The sequence below is a fragment of the Pithys albifrons genome, chromosome 13 (assembly GCF_047495875.1).
Source record: "Pithys albifrons albifrons isolate INPA30051 chromosome 13, PitAlb_v1, whole genome shotgun sequence".
Classification (NCBI taxonomy): domain Eukaryota; kingdom Metazoa; phylum Chordata; class Aves; order Passeriformes; family Thamnophilidae; genus Pithys; species Pithys albifrons.
This window is the reverse complement of record NC_092470.1, coordinates 1,795,501-1,815,929: the sequence shown is the minus strand read 5'-3', so window position 1 is coordinate 1,815,929 and position 20,429 is coordinate 1,795,501. Positions and strand designations below refer to the sequence as shown.

The 20,429-nt window shown below is 46.2% G+C and overlaps 2 protein-coding genes across 10 annotated transcripts in view; one reads left to right on the top strand and one right to left on the bottom strand.

The window, feature by feature from the left end:
- HMG20A (high mobility group 20A) overlaps positions 1–10,935 on the bottom strand; it is a 43,869-nt gene extending 32,934 nt beyond the window's left edge. The window contains exon 1 of one of the 7 annotated variants that reach the window (XM_071568216.1): positions 10,865–10,935. The gene's annotated coding sequence lies outside the window, so the exon portion shown is untranslated. Of the gene's footprint in view, positions 1–2,413; positions 2,525–7,911; positions 7,933–10,014; positions 10,304–10,521; positions 10,821–10,850 lie in introns of those variants that run through there. The other 6 variants (XM_071568221.1, XM_071568219.1, XM_071568217.1 and 3 more) reach the window with 6 other exon arrangements.
- Positions 10,936–11,029: 94 nt separating this feature from the next.
- PEAK1 (pseudopodium enriched atypical kinase 1) overlaps positions 11,030–20,429 on the top strand; it is a 118,077-nt gene continuing 108,677 nt past the window's right edge. For all 3 annotated transcript variants that reach the window (XM_071568973.1, XM_071568976.1, XM_071568972.1), the window contains exons 1-2: positions 11,030–11,171; positions 13,461–13,532. The gene's annotated coding sequence lies outside the window, so the exon portion shown is untranslated. The remainder of the gene's footprint in view (positions 11,172–13,460; positions 13,533–20,429) is intronic.

Genomic DNA, 20,429 nt, shown 5'->3' with positions numbered 1-20,429 from the left:
ACTCACAAAACCCCAGCAGTATAACCCAGTGTCCTGGGGCACAAACCCAAGGGGGTTTGTTTGCCCTTGTGCTGAGACCCCTGTGGTTCCCCCAAGTCCAGAGCAAAAGGAAAAGAAAAACCTGTTGGTGCAGGCGAGGGCTGTGGTCTGGGCAAGAGCGGGGATCTCCTCCTGTCAAGGTCCTGCTGCTGCTCTGGATCTGACGAGAGGTTCCCGAGGTCTTCTTACCCACCCCTTATGTACCCTCAGGGAGCTCTCAGTCCCTCCCCCTGGGCGGGGACTCACCCAATGGGTGATTAACTCTGGGACCCAGGGGGTGTTGAGCTGTTGATGACCCATTGGCAGCTCCGCCCCCCTCAGGCTGGGTGTGAAGGTGATAATGGCTCCCTGGGCAGCTGCTGCCAATGGCCCATTGACCTTGGGGAATGAATAGAGGGGGTAGAATACACAGCTTTGATCACCCCCACACAGGGTTAGCTGGTCCCTCCTGCTGAACTAGGACACATCTCTTCTCTATTCTTTCTGTAAATTGCCATCCTAATTCCTTCTCTATTTTTGCTGATGTTGTCTTGTTTCTTCTTCTTTGGGGTGATTGCTTTGCATTTCATTTACTTTTGGAACACTAAACTATTCAGCAGTAGAAAAATCCCAGCAAATTCCAGGAAACTCATTTATCTGATTTGCAAAACTTCCAATTGCTCAAATTTCTCTATTTTTAATTACAATGGTATACAAATACATCAAGAGAACTGAGATGCTACCAAGGAAGTTCAGAATCAGAGACTCCAGTCTCAGCACTGGAAGAGATACCTCTCCTATTACACACTCACAACTGATTTGAGTAAACTTTGTCAACATGACAGACCTTTCTCACAGGAGCTTTCCATTAATATATTGCTGCATTACCACAGTTCTGACTCATCACTTGCCCAGAGTGTTCCACTGGTCAGACACTGACCCACATTCACACAAGCTGAAAGGAAAACCCAACCATGCAACAGAGCTATAGCCCAGTGAGTTCCTACATTGATGCTGCACTACTTAAATGTCTCCATAAAAAGTAAATTATAGACATTTAGGTAACAAATGTTACTGACCTAACACATGAGAGTAAGGAACTGTGCATCCATAAAGAAAACACACTTTTCTAAACATAATTCCCAGAAGTCTGTAATACTAATTTACACTAAGGTAAAATTTACACTAAGGTAAAAGCTGAAGTTGGGGTTTAAGTCTCCAGCCTTGACTATGAATTTGCAACCTCCTGTCATTCCACTCTTCACTACAAAAATGAAACCCCTCTGTGTGTGATTATTTGAATATCAATACTCAAAACTACTCTTCCATGTAACAGCAACGTGAGAACAAACTTGAGGAACTCACTGAGAAGTTACTTGTGATCTCTTATTTTCTGCATGCCTTGCAAACCCCTCCTGATAAATGGCTGTTCTGTAATTCCCTTGAGAAATGCTTTGCTGAAATGGCCTTGGGACAGAATGTATTTTTTCACAAGTGGCAATAAAACTATGCAAGAAGCTTGCCTAAAAAAATCCAAATACATAAAGAATGTTTCTACAGACAAACTGCAAGTAAGTCATATAACGAGTATACAATTTTTCACACTTGTAATAAACTTTAAGTTTTTTAAGGTTAAAACAGTATTAACAGAAAAGACTTCTCAAGTAAGAGAAATATCCTCGATATTAGGACAATTTTCACAGCACTGCACATTTGAAACAGTTCACACAAAGTCTCACAGTCTAAATTTAACATGCAGTTAGTAATGCTACAGCTTTTTATATCCAAATGTAAACAGATGAACATTCAAATCTTGTATGTAGACAAAGATCACTTTGGTTAGTCTAATACAAATACTTGCAAAATTCTTGTACTTCTGTCATTAGAATAGTCCTGGGCTGGACCAGACGAGCTGATTTCCTGCCTGCAGAGCTGCAGTGCCCCCTCCCCAAAGGCCAGAGGGGGTGACTGTGATCCCTGCCACCCCTCGGGGTCAGGCACCTGCCCTCTGCTAAAACAAAGAGGATTTCAAACCCAAATCATGGCTATCCAGGCTTGGTTTGAAGAGTGACAGTAAAATGGATCACTACAGCAGCTGTCCCACGTGGCATTTAGGCACACAGTGAAGTTGTACACTTTGCCATTGCAGCAGTCACTCAGATTTTGTTATGCTTCTGTAGGTTAGACCAACCTGTACCAATAAATTCTGATTAAGTTATTTGATAAATATATCATTTTAAGAAGTTAAACACTGCACAAGCACTTATTTTTAGGACTGCAAATATGCCTCTAGCACATGTTCAAGCTGATCTTTTTGCCAATGTGTTAACAAACCTTTCTGAATTCCAAGCAGCTGTGGCAGTGCCAGCTCCAAGAGACCCGTATTGTATCTTACCTGTTTGACTCCTGCTCTCATTTATACCAAGGTGTAACCTCTCCAGCTTCACTAAACGCTGATGCTCCCAAGCTGGATTATCCAGCCACCTCCAGCAACTCTTCATGTCCCTGCTTCCAAGGAAGTCTTTGACAGTCTCCCATTGTATTCTCCTGGAAGAGCTGCACCCACAGCTCGGACAGGGCACTCCCTGCGGGGGTAAGAGCTGGGTCATGGCTGCGCCCAGAGAGTGCCGGGCACTGGTGGGGTACCCAGTTGGCATCTGAGCACTGGTGGTGTCCCCAGGGGTCAGTGCTGGGCCCAGCCCTGGTTCGTGTCTATACTGATGATCTGCATGAGAGGATGGAGGTCACCACCAGCAAATTTGCAGATGACACCCAGCCTGGGGGAACTGTCCATGTGCTGGGGGACAGGAGGGCTCTGCGGAGGGCCCAGCCAGGCTGGAGCTGGGCTGATTCCAACCGTGTGAGGTTCAACAAGGCCCAGTGCCGGGTCCTGCCCTTTGGCATAACCCCCTGCAGCAGCACAGGGTGGGCACAGAGTGGCTGAGAGGGGCAGGCACAAAGGGACCAGGGGCTACTGACCGAAAACGAACAAGAGCTGAGTGTGCCCAGGTGGCCACAAGGGCCAATGGCACCCTGGCCTGGATCAGCAACAGTGTGGCTGCAGGACCCGGGAAGAGATTCTGCCCCTGGACTCGGCACTGGTGAGGCCACACCTCAAGTGCTGTGCCCATTTCTGGGCCCCCCAATTTAGGAAAGATATTGAGGAGCTGGAGCAGGTCCAGAGAAGGGCAATGAGGCTGGAGAAGGGACTGGAGCACAAGTGCTGTGGGGAGAGGCTGAGGGAGCTGGGGGTGTTTAGCCTGGAGAAGAGGAGGCTCAGGGGTGACCTCAGCACTCTCTACAACTCCCTGAAAGGGGGTGGTTGTAGCCAGGGGGGTGTCAGTCTCTTCTCCCAGGCAACCAGCAGTAGGACAAGAGGGCACTGTCCTAAGCTGCACCAGGGAAGGTTTAGGTCAGGCATTATTAGCAAGAAGCTCTTTACAGAAGGAGTGATAGGGAATTGGAATGGACTGCCCAAGGAGGTCATGGAGTCACCACCCCCGAAGGTATTTAAGGAGAGACTGGATGTGGCACTCAGTGCCATGGTCTGATGGGGAGGGTGCTGTTAGATCAAAGGCTGGACTCGATTCCAGAGGTCTTTTCCAATCTAGTTGATTCTATGGTTATATGAAGCCTTCCCAAGCCTACACACACTCCAAGGTATGCAAGTTTTAATGTGACCAGATATAAGGCCTGGTTTGCTTGAATACAGCCTTTAAAAACAAAAACCTAAACCAGGTTAATAAACCACAACTACTGAAAAAGCAGTTGTCACATTACATCTCTCTAAATACCCAACAAGTTTTAAATTGATGCCATTTTCTTCAAAAACATCAAATTTCAGAAAGCAGTATGAATCATGCACTATGTATTACTTAAAATTGACATTTGAAAAGCCAAGGATCAATCCAACATGATTCAGAAGCTTTTTTCTCACTTTCTTTTTCGATACTCAGCTCATTAAAAAGAAAAAATACTTTGTGCTTCCACAGTTGGATTAAGTGTTTGGTGCTAGTGAAGAGTTTACAGAATCCTGGTGATGCCACACAATGATTTATGAACTACTGTCAACTGATAGAGCAGAATGGGAAAGCAGCAGAACACTGGTGGCCCAAGTGGAGCATTAGACAAGCAAAGTTTTCAGGCCTCTTTCAAGCTCTGCATATTTTGATACAACCTGGATTTAAGGAGAGCTTACAAAGCAGTAGCTTCCTATGGCTAAGAAGGGAAGATCTTGCTCTCTTCTCCTTTCTCAGCTAATTTCAGCAACCTCCACAGCTTATTGGCCATCCCCAACTCTTCCCTTTGGGAGAATCCCACTGAAGAAGGGAAGCTGGGTGTCTTCTACTGATCAGATACACAGCTGAAAGGACTCAAAGGGCTGAAATAAATACCAGAGCTTACCCACAAAAGAATGTGTATGGAAACTCCCACTTCCACACATGGTAATCAGTCATAATTATCTGTATGAGCCACCTCCAATCACCCAGGTAAGTTTTTGGACTCATTCTGCCAACGATCTTCAGACCAGCACTTGTTCAGTGGACCAGCCATGTGGTGTTTCAGAATGTTAAAGAAACAGCAGAGTTTTTAGTTCATTTCTGAAATCAGTTCATGCCAAATTACAGGGTGAAGTGGCCCAGCAAAGGGTCCAACCAGCCCTGCAGGCAGCAGAAGAAAAAGGATGCAAATACAGCACAGCCAGGAGTGACCAGTGCACGTTATTGCAACTCCACAGCTTGCAAAGCAACTCTCCCCAAGATTCCAGTGGTGCCAGAAATGAAGAACATTTGAAGCTACTTCAGTAACAAGCAGGCCCCAAAACAGTCTTAAATGGGGCAAAATATGATTACCATAAAAAATTAGGATTAGATCATAAGCTGACATGGCATTTTCAGGTTTTCTTCTCTTTCCAGTCAAAAGCAGAACATTTATTCTCCTGATGACTTCTCCGTAAGTCTGGAAAAAACTTGTGTTCCACAAATTCTGATTCATCTACTCTTATTACACTGGCTTGTCACATCTTACACGAATTGCAGCAATTCCTTATCTCAAACTCAGCAGAGTTTAAGATAAGGTGGAAGTCTGCTCTGTCATGCTTCCCACATACTGGAACAGCCAGGATTTAGTCAAATGCTGGTTATCTTGAATTAATTCCATCAGCAGCATGAATCATGTGCAAGAGCAGCTAAAACACACTGCAGGAAATGCACCCCACGCCAGGAAACTGCTCTGAAAGACTCTCATATGGTTACCTATGATAGGGATTGACTGGATGACAGAGCTGAAAAAATGCATTCTAATATGCTTAGATAGTTCAGGACTTTTGGACACTGAATATTTGCTCATCTGCTCTGGAAATCCTACAGAATTTGTGATTAATGAGACGTTTCAACAAGATCCTTGTATATTTGAAGATATTGTAGCTTTAAATGAAATATCCTTCTTCAGTGAGTCCTACTTTTTATCCTTTAGGTATCAGAAAATGTGTTTGGAATGTCCTGAGTAACAGAAAACATAAACAAGGCAGACTGTGCTTATTCTTGGAGTAAGCTGGAAAAAGTCAGGCATGAAAGGAACTCTGCACCAAGGGAAAAGGGTGAGAATGCAGGTAAAGAAGCAACACCCTTAAAACTAAACTGTACACAAAGCCTTCTTCTCTTACCTTGATATGCTCCTTATCCTGCACTGGGAACATCCCACCTTGCTCCCCAGTTTTCTTGGCAGAAATGCAATGCTGGCAAACTCCAGATACCCAAGTGTGAAAGGAAAGTCACAGTTTACTGTTCTCAGTACTTTGCTTGATGTTGATCTGTTTTCTCTGCTTTATAGTCCCACACCATTCCCAGCACCTGTTTGGCCACAGCTCTCTCTCCACTGTTTTTCCAGCTCTGGAGACTGACACTTTTCCCCCCATATATTGTCAAGCACAGCATATCTTGAGTACAAGTGTGGGACATCAACTCCATCACACCAGAAAATCAGCCTCTGATGAACATGCAATTACAGCCCAGAAGAATCAGCCTGAGACTATACAGCCTGTTCTTACACACAGAGCAAAGCCCATTCTGTCAAAGCATCTTTCATCTCCATTACTGATGTTTTGTCAATGAGTAGATCTCAGCAAACAGTATCTAAAGTCAGGAAACAACTCCCCACCTTATGCCCAAGGCTTTGAAACAGAAGCCAAGGGAATTGGAAGAGAAAAAAATAGTTTATTTCTTGAGTAACAAACACAAAATCTCACAAAAGAACCCACTAACTCACGCCAGACCACTTACCTGAAATAAAAGAAACTACAGAACAGACATCCTTTAACAACTATTTGGTTAAGGGTGTCTGAGAACCTCCCCAAATATAACCTAGAACGTTCCAGAGATGACAGGTATTTTGAAGGGCAGCCACAACCAGCCTGAGTTTGTTTTGGCTGCAACAAGCCCTCAGACCCCACTGTATAAATAAGGCTTAGAATTTATCTTTTCACATTTGAACTCAAAAATAAAACAAAAGAAGGCTTCCCCCTGGTAATTCACTAAATCACCAAGAAATCCCCTGAGCTTTACAGTTGTTAGCAGAGGAATAAAATGGAAGAAGGATTCAGAAATAAACTGTCAGTCTTAAGGCTCTTGAATTCAGCTAATAACCAAGACTTTCACTATTCTCATTCTCCTATGCAACTCACACATTTTTATCATCAGGAACAAAACTTTACATGCCACTTGATTTTTTGACTAAAACACCACTTCCCATTTCCCTGCTACCAAACCCCTTTGAACCACAGGCTAAGGGTGTCACCTGCTCCCCTCCTTACCTATCCCAGCCGTGAGGCACAACAGACACACTCCAATGTCTTAGACTTGCACTCTCTTTCACCTGAAGAAACAGTGTAAGCAATCCCAGTCTCCTGAATTTAGGAAGTGCAGTGTAAGATTTGCTATTCACTGTATGCCCAGTAAGGTGTCAGCCAAAGTCAGCCCCTGCCAGAATCTCCTGCAAAGCAGAGCAGGATTATTTGTTTCTAGGATCAAAATCATTAATAACATTTCTTGAGGACAACTCAGCACAGCTTCCATTTAACATACTCACTATTAAAATCTGCAGTCACTAATGTTCTTATTGCCATTTCTGAAAGACAAGTTTCCTTCAAAGTGCACCAGCACTTGCAAGAGCAAGTCCAAGGAACAAGGCAGATTTCCTAATAAATGTAAACCCTTGAAATATTCAGGCATTCCACAGCAATTGCTTTTGTTTCCCTGTAATACAGAATGAAGATTTCCAGACAAACAGTCACTCAAAACCAGCTGTAGCTGCAGTTCAGCTGTCCCAACGTTGTCCTTATCAAATTGGCATCAAGCAGCCCCTCAGAAATCATGTCAGTCTCCCCTTTGCCCTAACAGGAATGAACAAGGTAAGTTATTCCTTTAATAAGAATTAACCCCCTGTGGGATTAACTTGCATACAGAAAGCTTTAACAGACACATCCCAACAATCCCATTACACCAGAGATTATTGTAAGACTAGTCTGTGTTAAACTGCTTATCAGCCAACCTGTCCCACTGACAGTGACACTGGGGGTGCAGCTACAAACCCAGATCCAGCTGCTTTGCCCTCAAACATCCAGGACCAGTATCAGACCACAAAACTAACAGCCACTGGCTGTGCCACTGGTGCCACTGGTGCAGGAGTAAACCAGTCCTGGAGGAAAAACACAACAGGGCCAACCAACACTGCAGATCTTGCCAATGGAGACTGACCTGCATCACTCATAAAAGCTCCAGCTCCCACCTGACTGTATTTCAAAGAGCCACCAACCAGCCCTGGCTGCTTCACAAACAAATCTACTGAAAAAAAACCCCAGTTTTCTGAAACCAAACTGTTCTTAGTAGTTCATACCTGGTGAACACCTTGTGTTGAAGTCTTTTATTCATCACTGTTCATGTCTAAAAAAAATAACTGAAGTTAATGAATTCCCATGAGCATAAACATCCTCTCTCTCTAAGGGGAATCATGGAAGTAAAATACCCAAAAAGCTGGAAGGAATGCAGAAAGCAGCACAGTTTTGAGGCCTCTCCCAAGGCTATCAGATTATAGACCAAAAGAGCATTTTATTACAGGTGCATGAACAACTGGCAAAAAGAAAAAAGAACCTTTCTGCATTCACCTGTTGTCCCCAAAACTGGAAAGGCACATTCCCCTGAGTTCCCCTTCTCCCTCACAGCCCATCACCAGGAGTGTCCCCACCAACTGCAGCCTCTTCACCACTGCTCCAACCCTTTCCCACAGCACCTGCCACACTCAGGAAATGAGCCCAGCTCTGTGTGCACCCCAGTAATGCTGAGTGGGAATACTCAAATTTTTCAGCCACAACATGGAGAGGGCAGCAGGTACAGCCAGAATTTAGAGACTTGTACCAGTCTGTGTCAGAGACACACACTCTAAATTCACCCACAACCTTTGCCAGTCAGAGCTGAGCTTAACAAAAATCTCATCCAAGACCTAGTCCTGAAACAAATCCTATTTAATCAAGAAGTACATACTATGGAAGGCTGAACTTTGACAGGGTAAGACACACTTGTCTGACTGGGCACACCTGGAGACTGAGTGACCCTTTATTTAAATACACCATGTAGAGTCCCAGTAACAAAATGAGATTACAGAGCTCATTTGAACACATTAATTTACTGTTTTCTCTATTCCTGTGCTCTGACAGCAAGACTGACAAAGCAAAAGCAGAGCTCACAGTCAGTGCTTGCATTCAGCAGCACCAAGGAAATCAGCCCAGCTCCTCAGCCCTCTGGGCAGCCCTGCCCATCACACACAAAGCTGAGTTAGCCCAGGGAGATGCCCTGCAGGAACACAAGGTCAAGGCAGCAAAAATCTCTCTCCTTGTTGTTACCTTATTGCAAAGTACTAGAATTTGTATTAGGCACCTTCTACCAGTCAAGTACACACAGAAGAGCTGAATCCTCCTCTCAGCTGCTGAGGAAACTGCAATAACCACAATTCTCCCTTTTCTGAGCCATAAAAGGTGCCCCTGTCACCTCACCCTCCATGGGCCATGAGTAACCAAAGGAAATAAAATTCAATTTGCAATCAGGACAGTGGGCTCAGATCACACAGACTCTGGTTTGCCTATTTTGAAAAGTACTGGTATCCTATACAAGAGATAATAATGTAGGAGTTTTGAGACTAACCCAAATATTTTAGATGCCATTTCAAAACCCAAATCTCCTTTAAATTAGTAACCTCCACTTCTATTACAGGACATGATAGATTTCTAAGGACAAGAAAAGAGTTTCATCACTTTCCCTCAACTTCCTCAACTCTAAAGTTACAGTATTTGCCAGCAAGTGATATGGTTCTAGGAAAGCTGAGTATCTCATCCCTTCTAACACTCACATACAATGAAGGTGTGAGAGAGAAAAGGAAAAGATAAAGCAGCATTACACTATCAATTCATTATCTTCAAACAGATTGTGCCCCTGGATTAAGGCCTGGACTAAAGAAAGAGGCTATGAAAATAGAAAATAAATTCTTTGTTTTCAATGCTGGCTGTGTTTGTATTCTTATGGAATTAAGGATGCTCACTTCAGAATAACACACATGTGCTATTAAAGTGGTCTCTCTAGTGGGTCCTACATGCAAGGTGGCCCACTGAGGGATGGGGAAAACCCCTTTTTTTTGGAGCAGGAAGAAATGTTTTAAAACAGTGTTTATTTCATCTTTCTCCTTTCTCAATTTCTATGTTTTAGCATATTTTCTAACGCATGCATTAGTAGAGCAATACCTGTATATAACTGACAAGCCAATGGATGTACATCCTTGGGGGCACAGGCTAAAAAGTGTTTGTATGATTTGCATGTGCAGCCAAAAAAGTTGGAGACCACCTTTCCAGAATGCAGCTCTTTTCCTCTGTGAATTTTCTTTCTTTATCCACTGGGTTAAAAGCCCTCCCTCATTTTCCTAGACCAAGTTAAACCACTTTTTCTCACTCACAAGGTGATTTGGGGGCTCTTTTCTCAGAGAATCTCCCCCCGGCAGGGGCACACCTGCTGGCGGGTCCCCTCAAGGGCTCTGCCCCCTGAACACGGAGCGCTCTGCGTGGCCAGGGAGGGAGGGAGGGCCGGGCCCCCCCAGCGCTGCAGTTCGTCCCACGGGGCTGCACCGAATGGCGCCTCGCAGGGCACGTGGCTCCGGCGCCTTCAGCCCCACGGCCGGGGCCTTTCCGCCCCCTCAAGGACAAGAGGCTTCAGTTCCTCAGGGACAAACAACTGAATGTGAAAACCTGGACAGAAGCATCAGAAAACTACACTGTGATAAATGACCGGCTTGGCAAGAAAACATTTAGTGGACGCAATGAAAGGATAAATAAATACAATTAAGGAGTCATCAAATATTATCGCTTTGCAGGAACCGAGGAAAGAGGTATAAGGGAGAATACTGAAAGCCAAGCGCTCAGCCCCTCACCCCGCTGCTCCCCCTCACGCCCCGCAGGCCCCTCACCGGCGGCCACCGCACTCACAGCCGCCGCCGAGCTCAGTCCGGCCGCAGGGGAGGGAGGGCCGCGGTGCCGCCCGCGGTGCCGGTCTCGGGGCTGGGGCTGCCTCGGCCGCGTCCCCTCGGCCCGCGCAGCCGCCCCACCGCCCGCTCGGATCCCTCCGCCCGCCCCACAGCGGCGCCCCGCTCTCTGCAGAAAAGCCTGTGGGGAGAACGCGGGGCCGGGCCCGGAGCGCCCCGCGGGTCAGGGTCGGGGTCGGGGTCGGGGTGGGGTTCAGCGCCCGCCCCCCGCGCTCCTCCCGCCGGGCCCAGGCCCGAGCGCGCCCCGCACACACCGGCACTGCCTCACCTGCGCCGCGCGCGGCCCGACGGGGCGCCTTAAAGGGCCGCGCGCGGGGCACGCCGGGAGCTGTAGTCTTCCCCCGGCGGGGCCACGCCCCCTCGGCGCCGCAGCCAATGGGCGGGCGGGGGCGGGGCTCGGCGGCGCGCGCGCCGGGGGCGGTGCCGGGTCGGTTGTAGCGCGCGGGCGCGGGCGCGGCGCGGCAGCCACGGACGGGGACACGGACACGGACACGGACACGGACACGGACACGGACACAGACACAGCCTCGGCCCCGCCGGAGCTGCCGCCGCGCTGCGCTGGGGAGCCCTTGGAGGTGAGGGGCGGCAGCGGGGTACGGCCCCTCGCGCCGCCGGGGCAGGCCGGGGGCGGCGGTCGGTTCCCCGGGCGGGTGTGCGGGGGGAGCGCCGGGGGCGCCGCCGCCCGCCCCTTCGCTGGGGTCCCGCCGGCGCCTCTCGGTGCGGCCCCGCCGGGCGGAGCGGCGCCCGCAGAGCCGCCTGGCGCCGGCACAGCCCGCGGGACCCCGCGGGTCGCAGCGCCCTCGCCCCGGCCCCTCCCGAGCCCAGCCCGCGGCGTGCGGCGCCGTCCCCGCCCCGCCGGCAGCGGCACCTCCGGGGAGTGCCCCGGGATGGAGCCGCCGGGGGTGCCGGGCGGTGCTGCCCCTGCCGGGTCTGTCCCCGCTCTCTCATTACCGAGAGCTGCCGACTTGAGAGGCTTTATGTGTTACTGTGTACGTGTGTAGCTGCATTCCATCTTCCTTTCGGTACTTCCCTTTCTCCTGGAGGTTGTTTTGGACTTGCAGGTGGGTTGGTCTGTTCACTGGTTTATATTGTGGGTGAAGCTGAGGCTGCACTGGGCAGGTTGGGGTTTGCGCTGGGTCGGAAGCGGAACGATGCCCACTTTGCCCTGGTCAGGAGCTCCCGGGACAGCTGATACCTGGCGGAGGAGGATGCCCTGGCTGCCCCTCTGTGAGCACAACCAGGGGGAGGAGCGCTGTCTGGTGGATCTCTGACCTCGAATTTAACAGGGGTCCCTCCTTAGAGAACATAACCTCTGTTTACTTTAGATCTTTGTCGTTTTGTTTTGTAGAGCTTGTCTTTCATTAGTCTTTAATCGCTTCTTAAGTGCCTCCAAAGTTCTCTCCCTTATTCTTTGTCTCTAATGTCTGCTAAAGCACTTTATTCTCGGGTGTTTAGAGAAAAAATAATACACGGAGATGTATGGGCAGGAAGGAAAGACCACAGAGTTTTAGGAGCCAGGACTTTATGGAATTCTAATAATTAGGGTCTATAGATAGAAAGTTTACTTAAACTTGTTTAAAAGTGCTAGCCGAGCAGGTGCCTTTGTTGCAAACTGGATGTACTTAGTTCCATGTGACTTTTGTTAGACTTGCAGCCTCATCTAGACAGTTTGGTTCCAGTGGTGTAGCAGAGCAGCAAATACTTGTGGAGATTTTATTTGGTCATTTTGACTAGTTAGAGCTCTTTAATTTCCTACTGATTGAAAAGGTTTTGTCTGTAAAGTAGTTAAGATGATTTATCCAGATGAAGCATCTTCCTGGCAAAGTTACTGCTCTGTGTGTTTTCAGGTCTCTAAAATGTAGAACTCAGCAAGAAGTGAGTTACCAATTTTTCCATGAGTAACTTTCCATGATTAATCGTACATATTTTTTCTTGATGGCTTTACCTTCTTGTTAGGATATCTCATGTAGGTGACTTAATTCACAGACTTCCTAAGTGACATTTTTTTGATAGTTCTCTTTGGCTCAAGTGCCTCTTCCTCCCCTGAACAGCAGTGGCAGGTGGGGTGTGATCCTGAGATGGGAATGAGGCCCCAGCTCCAGAGCAGGGAACCAGCAGACTTTCCTGCCTGGCCTTCCTGCTGGTGAGCACTTCCACCCAGCTGCAGTTGATAATGGATGCAATGTTTGCATTTCCTTCTATTTTAGAACATACATTAGCCATGTAAATAAATATACAGTTATTTTGAAGCAATAGCATTCCCTGTGTGTGGGTAAGTCGCATGACTGGCTCTGCAAAAGAGAGGTATATCAAAATGTGCATTCTTTTCTGTTCACTTTCCAAGTAAAGGACTTTGTTGGGATTAGTCATTTAAAGAGAAATAAAAGAGGGATGCTCTTTGGCTAAATCCCTCCTAATGTTGATTTCTTTTGCCCACACAGGATAATATAATATTAAGATAAGTGTAAGTTATTGCTTAGGGTCACAGACTTCGGCAATTTCTATTAACTTTCTTTATTGTGTTAGGAAGAATAGGTGTGTTAAAAGGTTACTGTGAGTTAACAAGTCATAACATGTTTTCTCTGTCTTGATTCTGAACGGACACTTGTGTGTCTGTCCTTTCCTTTTCCTTTAGTTTAGTCTTTGCTCCTGGGCTGCCCTTTTCCCTCTGGCTGCCCCTCATCCTACTCTGGGATTACCCCCTTCCATCCCTGCTAGAATGCCCGTGTTTGCTTTGCCCTCTTCTCTAAAGGAACTGCAGCTTTGCTCCTTGGCATTGCTCTTCTGGTTCTGGTTGCTTTCTGATGAGATTAGATTTCAGGTGGTGTTAACAATCCTTTCTCTTCTTTTTTTTTTGTATGTAGGGGTGTTGGACCTTCCCTTCCCTTCCCGAGCCGCTGAGAGCAGAGCCCGGAGCTGCACGCTGGGATTGCCAGGTACGATCCGAGAGGAGATCCGTGTCCTGCAGCTCCCATCCCACACTGTTCCCACTTCCTGAGCTGCCGCAGCTGCCGAGGAATGGAATCCTGCCGAGCTGCTCCCTCCTGCTGTCGGTGTGTCAGAGCTGCCAGGCGGGGACGGGAGCACATTGAAATGCAAATGCCACGGCTGTGCGAGGAGACAGGGAACGGCGCTGGGAACCGGGAGACAGGGAACGGCGCTGGGAACCGGGAGACAGGGAACGGCGCTGGGAACCGGGAGACAGGGAACGGCGCTGGGAACCGGGAGACAGGGAACACCAGCCCTGGGAACCGGGAGACAGGGAACACCAGCCCTGGGAACCGGGAGACAGGGAACGGCGCTGGGAACCGGGAGACAGGGAACGGCGCTGGGAATTGGGAGACAGGGAACGGCGCTGGGAACCGGGAGACAGGGAACACCAGCACTGGGAATCGGGAGACAGGGAACACCAGCCCTGGGAACCGGGAGACAGGGAACAGCCCTGGGAATTGGGAGACAGGGAACACCAGCACTGGGAACCGGGAGACAGGGAACGGCGCTGGGAACCGGGAGACAGGGAACGGCGCTGGGAACCGGGAGACAGGGAACGGCGCTGGGAACCGGGAGACAGGGAACACCAGCACTGGGAACCGGGAGACAGGGAACACCAGCACTGGGAACCGGGAGACAGGGAACACCAGCACTGGGAACCGGGAGACAGGGAACACCAGCACTGGGAACCGGGAGACAGGGAACACCAGCACTGGGAATCGGGAGACAGGGAACACCAGCACTGGGAATCGGGAGACAGGGAACACCAGCACTGGGAATCGGGAGACAGGGAACACCAGCACTGGGAATCGGGAGACAGGGAACACCAGCACTGGGAACCGGGAGACAGGGAACAGCAGCCCTGGGAACCGGGAGACAGGGAACAGCAGCCCTGGGAACCGGGAGACAGGGAACAGCAGCCCTGGGAACCGGGAGACAGGGAACAGCAGCCCTGGGAACCGGGAGACAGGGAACAGCAGCCCTGGGAACCGGGAGACAGGGAACAGCAGCCCTGGGAACCGGGAGACAGGGAACAGCCCTGGGAACCAGGAGACAGGGAATAGCCCTGGGAACCCTGTGGGGTGCCTGGCTATAGGGAAAGGGATCACAAAGAAAACTCCTGACACAGGGAAACTGAAATTAAAACTTGCTTATCTTTCTGCTATTAATACATCCAGATGTTTTAACCTACTTAGAGTGCAAAAATACTAATCTGTAAAACATATTTTGGCTAATTAGTTGAAGGAAAATTCAAAGATATAATGTCAAGTTCTTTGGGACCCATATGTAGCATTCACTGGGTGCTCGTGGCAGCCAAAAATCACCAGTGAGGCAAAATGCACTCTCTGTGTATGTAAAGTAACCTGGATTTTTCAGGAGGAGTTGTGGGGCTCCAGTCCCAAGGGGAAAAGGCTTTGGATTCTCCAAGCTGATGCCCAAGGGAGTGTGGTGTCCCGTTCTGTGCATTCATTACCTGTGACAGGCCATGCAGGGACCTGGTCTGCAAAGCCTCCCACCCTGCTGTGCTCCCACACCACTGCTGTGTAAGGACTGAGCATTGCACTGGGATTTACACTGGCCTGAGGCTGAAATGCTTTCATTGTTTTGTGTGTATCAGCACAATAATGTAGAATTTCCATTACCATACAGTTTTAAATCTAGAGTGGAAAAATACAGGCTGCAAACTGGAACAAGACTTGCCAGCTGACTTTCACTTTTTTAAAGCACTGAGGTGAAAATGACAACTTTGGAATTTCTGCAGTGTGAGGAACAAGGAGAAATGACTTGGTTTTACTTGGTAACAATTCTCATTAGTTGTCCAATATTTGAGCTCAAAGTTCCATAGACTATGGTTTAGTGTTGTGGGCTCTGTGTTTCCTTCTGTGTTTTCCAGATTCTAAGCAGGAATTATCAACCATGTAAAAAATTTTCAGTCTTCCTGTTTCCTAAGGTAGATAAGGGCCTGAGTCACTAGAGCAGTTTCTTTCCCCATATCTCTTTAAGTGGACTGAGTTGATTTGAGATTGCCTGATAGTTGAAAATATGGATAGAGGAAAGCTCTGCAGTGGGTGTTACTCTGAGGGCACCTTCTGTAAATTGAATTTCTTTTGGAACCCCATCAGCTCTTACAAAAGTTACCCTGTTAACTCACCAAGTTACAAAGTGGCTTTACCACAAATGTTTTTGGGTTTGTTCAGACGATAACAAGAACAACAGACTTTCAGAACCCCTCAAAGCTTCATTTATCATTTCTCTTCTCTAGTAAGCACATATTGCTGGGCAGGATGAGAATAAAATCAGTTCTAAACCACAGCACTTGCAGAAGTATTTTGAAATCAATCTGTAATGGATTTTCACTTTTAAGTGTTTGATTCTGGGGAAAATTGCCACCCTGACTAGTTTCTTTTCTGTGTGAGTACTTGGAAAGATCTCCAAGCAGGAGGTCCCTTAGGCTCACCACCCATACCTGCTGTGTATGGGCCTGGTCTTAACTGAGGTGCTTTTGCATGAATTATAGTCACAGCAACAAGGATTACAATGTTTAATGATCATTTGCACTTTGATCACCAAATAGTTATGTTTATGTTTAAAAGATGGGCAAATATGATGTGTAAAAAGTATTTAAGAGCATTAATTTGTTATCAGAGCCTCAAAATACCCTCAGGATTCCTGTTTCTTGCTTAGGAATATTTTTCTTGTTGGTGGGTTTTAGAGCAGAGGATGGTTCATTTCCCCATGAAATGCTCAGCATGGAGGGGAAAGTATTTTAACCCTTTAAACAGGAAAAAATTACTAACTGGGAAAGACATTCTAAAATCTTTTCATTTGTAGACTTTATCCCATGTTTTACTTGAGTAATATTTCAGTTAAAAAAACCTTACATGCACTTAAACATAAATGCTCATCTGTCTTAATGCAGTCACTGTTGATTGCAGGAGATGTTTGTAGCAAAGGTTTGAAATCACAGTAAACAAACAGATAAAAATTGTGCCAGGCTAAACATTGTAGGCTTCTAGCAGTGCTTGTTTTAGTAACATCTTGTCTGAGACACAGTTCAGTGTGGTGCTAAAAAGTAAGATCACTGACTTGATAAAGTTGGTGCTATTTCAGAAAATACTGCTACTAACACACAGTTTGCCAACTGCAACGTTCTTGGTGTCTTAGCAGATCTGGATTATTGTATTGTTGGATGGAGGTTCTATAGGAAGCTGTTTAGTGCTACATTCACAGTCTGACCTTCCATGTTTTTGTAAAACTGATCTCAAGCCTAAAATGTTCCTTCTTGGATACATGCCCATGTTTATACAGGCATCTCTACAAAGCTCACCCAGGGAGGAAGACAGTATGTAATACAGGAGATGTAAATTTTGCTTTTATATATATACACATCTTCCTCCTCTGAGGGTCTTACTGTCAGAAAAGCCTTCATACACATTTAAAAGACATTTAAATCTGCACTGTAAACATGAACAAATATGGGCATCCTTCCACACTGACTTTATGTGTATTCTCTCTTAGTGCAAGTCTCTGTACATATCACAGATGCTCTTGCTGTTGTCTCAGCTGCCAGGTTGCCTCTTAGTGTCATTGTTTTGCTTTTACACTTGTTGATGTCCTTTCTGTGGATGTTTTTAGTGCAGCAGAAAGAAGGAAAAACAGTTTTAAAAATAGTAATCTCCCTCAAATTTGCCAGTAAATTCATAAACATGCATGTCTGAAGGTAATAGAGACACTCAGAATTATCACAGCTCTGGAGTTGAAGCTGTCCTTGGGTAGCTCTGAAGTCTTTTAGCACCTTTTTTAATTACAGGCAAGTACCACCTTTCTCTCTACTTTTTCTATCTCCTAATGGTCTTCTGCAGAGTGACCCCTGAGCCTGTTTGGAACTCCATTAAAATCACTGATTCCTTCTGTAAAGGCTCACAATTACATCAATATTGCTTTAATAAACTTTGACATTTAATGCAAATATATACTAGCTGAGAGAGAATAAATATTAGTATAGGAGTTGTCCATGAGGGAGTAAGTCACGTTGTGTAATTGTTTTTCCATTTGCTTTGAGTCTTGCTAATTGTCTTTCTCTGCCTCCCTTGTCTAGATTGGGTAGTTTTGCTTAAAAATAGGTTGCACAACATGCCTCACTCTCAGACTTCTGAGTCTGTAACTCCATGGTCAAGGAGTATGGAATGATCTTTGGAGAAGACAGTTTATTTAATGACTTTTGCACTGTAAACTGTAGACATTTTCAGTTTTTGAAAGCAGGGGGATAGCTCATAGTAAGGATGTAAAGAGTGAGGGGCACGTGAGAGATCTCTGTATCATCAGGTTGTGGTTGTGCAACAGTTTGCTGTCTGTTGGAGTCAGTGGAATAATTCACTGAACCTGGTGTTAAACATGTATCCAAGCTGTAAATGTTGACTATTTTAGAGCTTTATGTATGTAAAACTATATGTTCATACTGGGATTTTTATTTTAATTTAAAATACCAGATTATCAGCAGGCAAGTCTCAAACCTGCTCTGCTGCTAATGAAGCTGTCTCAGCTGCAACAGCAAAATTTTGGAAGTGTTATTGGAGCTCTTGAAGTTAAAGTGAGACAGATTCATATTTAAAGGTCAGTGAGTGTTTTTGGCTAGAAAAGATTGCCTGAGAAGCACAGAAAAGGAAAGCATGTAAGGAAGAAGCTTGCTGAAGCTCCTGTGCCTGTGAATTTTGCCTAGTAAGTATTCCTTGTGAGTAAGGGCAGCATCCCTGTGAGAAAAAATGTCAGTACAAGCAGAGCTCAGATCTTAACCTGTATTCATTTGCACTGTGAGCTGTATCAGTGTATTCCATTTGCCCTGTGAGCTGTATCAGTTCCAGCTGCTGTACCCTAATTGGCAGCTTGCTCCATGAACCTGTTGGCAGGCAGGGTGCTGGCCATGGTTCCTGGCAAGTTAACCCACTTACTTTCTTAGAGAGAAAGCAAATCTCTTCCAAAGGGGGTCCTTTAAGGCAGTAACTGGTACATGGGAGGAGCGTTGCACTCTGGTCTATAAAGTGCCTGTAGCAGTTGACAGAGAGACACTGTTAGTAACAGTTGCCATGAAGAACCTCCTGCAGCAGCTTTGCAGGTGTAAGGTGGGATTGCAGGGTGGTGTAGATGGAGATTCCTCAGCTGCCCTGGAGCTTTAGTCCCAGTGAGTTCTCTGGTGTTCTGTGTGATTCTCTGTTGTTCTGCGTGTTGGAGTGTGAGAAGGGTCTGATCCTTTGCTGCTTTCAAAGAGAGAAGCTGACTCAGGTGCCCTTCTGGTGGGTATTGCCACTCAGCATCAGGAGGCAGCTCAGTTAATGCATTCTTTACACCCACTATTGCAAATAATCCTGGATTGCACAGCGCTGGAAGTAGCAAGAGGTGGTGAATGAGCCAAAGTCACCCAGTTCTCAACTCCCACCTTTCTTTTTCCCAGGGCTGTAATTTTTCTTTGTAGTACACAATGGTGATAACATTGCAGGCTTTTTTCCTACTCTGTCCTTTGCAGATTGACTTTGTTGCTTATGGTTGTACATTATCTTTGTTTATCAGTGTAAATCAACAGAGCTATTCCTGAACCATGGAGATAGCAACAGACAGACCTTTTGAAGCCCAATTTGCCAAGTGAGAAACAGCGTTGTATAGAAACGTGTAGGCAAAGATAACCAGGAGGGTTGTCAGGGGGTTCTGCTCAACCCCCCAGAGGGGATTGTGGAAAAGCCTGTGGAATAATGATATTTTCTAAAATATTCCTACACAATTGCCAGGGCACCTGATTGAAGGTTCATGCATACACTAATAATGTATGGGGAAAACCAGTAAACAGGTGATACACCAAAGCAACAGCATTTAAATAAGTGGGAATTTGATTTAAGATATCAAATATTACATAATTGGGTTTTTTTTCCTTGGAGTTCAGAGTCTGCAGTTCTTTGCATATTAAATGTTTTTCTGTCTACATAGAAAGCTGACTTTGGGTGCTTTCGTGAGAAAGTTGTTAAAGATCCAAGCAAAATGAAACTTATAGAATGCAGCAGGAAATATTAGCCCATATGATGAATATTGTCTTCAATGGCAACTGCTTACTGAGGGGGTTATAAGCTCAGTCAGTAGTCCCTGAAACTGTGTTCAATGGATAATTCTCTGAACATTTTTAATGTTATGCTGACAAAAAGAGTCAGTGTACTTTTTCCATCAAGTAATCAAAATCAAACATTGAAAATATATTGCAAAAATAAGCAGCCAGTATTGGTTCATAGTTGCTGTGATTGTGCTGGATGCAAATAGCTGAGCTGTGGTTAAAAAATGACCAAACAAGTTAAATAGTTGAAAACCAGTATCAAGTGTCTAAACAAATGTAAGCTCTGCCTTTCCAAAAGTCATGAACGCAGACACTGTAGAGGAACTGTCTCTTACCAACATCAGTCTCTCCAGAGCAGGTGGATGTGGCTTCTTGGGTTTCTCTTGCTTGTGATAAGCAAGACATTTATGCATTCAAGTGATATTTCAAGGGAGCAGTTGTGATTATAATTTTAAAACTTTGTTTCTTTCCTTTTGTGAACATGAGGCAATAGAGCTTTTTTTGTAACTTTTACTTGGCTTTCTCCTGTCAGTTTAGGAATGTCTGTGACTTAGGTACTTCTGTAGAATCCAGCTACTTTTAATTTACTTGGTTTTGCCACATGGGTCAGGGTGTTGTTTCCATCACTGTTTTCCCATGGCTTCTTCCAAAACTCGCTGGGTTTATTGTTCTGCAGGGAAGGTGAATGTGTTTTGGACATAATAAGTGTTGATTGGGTGATGCACAGTAAAATTCTTGTCTTGCCTGC